We start from the raw sequence: 2,331 nt of genomic DNA, 5'->3' as shown, positions 1-2,331 counted from the left end.
GTCAAAGACCTTGACTGTGATAAATCAATTTGTTGTCAATCTGACAGAATTCTGAACAAATCAAATGTCACGATATTAACGTTCACGATTTTAAACTAAAAATCGTATGATTTGAAATTTAAAAGTTGTGCAAAATAATACAAGTTGATCTTGACTAAAAATTGACTGAAATACTTTACATTGAAATATATTTCTTAAGAAATAAGGTAAAATGATTGAACCTGTCTTGTGAAAGCTATGCTGCGTTCAATGATATACCTTCAAATTAAAATGATTAATTTTATGACAATGAGCTTTAATGGATTACATTTTTTTAAATGATGATGCTTCCTCTTTGCACGATAGCATGATTACTCATTGAGCGAACTCTCGTGCCTACTCTTGGAAAACCTGTCATCCTGTCGATCGATTAGCTATGTTACGACATCTTTGGGTAAAATTAATCGGTCGATTAAATAATCTTTCACCGAAGATAAAGAAAAATCATCACCCGCGGTGAAATGTGTGGATTGACGAGGATGAACGAATCTTCGATTATCGTATCGATTTATATCAAAAATTGAATAGTTAATTCAATTAACTTAACATCGTGAATTAACATTGAGAAATTTAAACTTATAATTAATTATATATTTGATATTAATAGTGTAATAATTATTATTTACTATTAATTTGAGAGATATCTCTTATTCTCTTTATCTCTTATTCTTATTTATCTTATTTCAGTTCAAAATTTTATATTTATAATATTTACAATTATAACTATAGCAATATAATTTTTTTTAATTATTTTAATTATAATAAACTGTAATAAACTTAATTAATTGTAATAATTACAAATCTATTTGATCGACAACAAATATACACGCAAAAAAGAATCTGTTTACGAAATGTTGGTGTGTACTAATCACGAAGATTTTTTTTCGCAACTACTCGCAACTTGTTACTAATATATACATTTCTTTCCGATCGATTAGTGATTCTAAATCGGTATGATTTTTCGTAAATCGGCATTTTCAGCGATACACGTGGTATGTAAACGCGTGCAAGGCACACGTGCAACGATCACATGCATCTATATTCGCTGGAATGGAATCCGATCCTTTCACTTTCGTTCTCTTTTGGCTTTCCGTTTCTGCCACTCTCCTTCATCCCTCTCCTTCTTTCTGATCTTCTTTATCTCTTCATTCTGCGCGACAAATACTTTATTATCCAAGATTTATGCGATTTATATCTCCAAATTATACAGAATATTTTTCTATGTGATAATGGCACTTGATCCTCTTCATTAGAGATCGATAACTTATGTATAGATATAGCATGCCGATGTTAAAGTGGACATAGTCCTTTAAATGCAGAATGAATGTATATTTGTATGTGTATGTAATATGTAACTGTATGTGAGTGCCCGCAATGCGGTATATTGAACTCGAATCCATTGAAACACTACATCCAAAGAATTGTACGAATTAATCCTCTCTGTGGGACAGATTATTGCATTATATACAGAGTGTATCTGAAGTAACGCCTACTTATACAGTGCTATAATAAAAAACTAAATCGAAAAATCCTCTACCATTTTGCAATTTTCACAATCGTTAACGAGATATTAATTTCTAAAGATTGCTGAATAAATAGATAAAATCGATGTATAAGACAATTTTAAGATATCTTTCACTGTTCTTTGTGAAATATTTTGAAGATATATATTTCTTAAAAAAACTTAAAGATGTTTTAAAATTGTCTTATATGTCGATTTTAAATATTTTACTCATTGGGTAACTAAAAAAAAAAACTTTTGCGAAAATTGCAAGGTAGAGGACTTTTCAGTTTTTTATTAGGAATAGCATTATATGATTAGTGAACGTTATTTCAGATACACCCTGTATAATGATCAAAGGCTAGTGATCGCTCCTGTTCAATGTTTAGCTCACGATCCATAAGTTCTCACGATTAATATTTGTAATTTTTTCTTACTCCGAACAATATATAACACTTTTTCTAAAATGAAAGATATATATCTCTCCTGACATGCAAGCAATTTAATTTTTTTTCTCTTTAATAAAATGAAAAAAATTAATCATATGCTTACCGATCTACGTTTACATAAATAAATAACATTATTTATAAAAAATATTATTTATAACTTTCTATTATTTTTAGGTTTTATAGAAGATAACATGAATAATAATTATTTAAATAAAATATAATTAGATTCTTTATAATTAATTATAAAAACAATAATAAAAAAATAGGTCAAGGAATAGGCGCTATAAATCGTGTGCTCGAAGTTTAACCGATAAATGCATCTGTCTGTGATTATTTTAATTT

The sequence above is a fragment of the Atta cephalotes genome (assembly GCF_000143395.1).
Source record: "Atta cephalotes unplaced genomic scaffold scaffold00031, whole genome shotgun sequence".
Classification (NCBI taxonomy): domain Eukaryota; kingdom Metazoa; phylum Arthropoda; class Insecta; order Hymenoptera; family Formicidae; genus Atta; species Atta cephalotes.
This window is presented reverse-complemented; position numbering follows the sequence as displayed.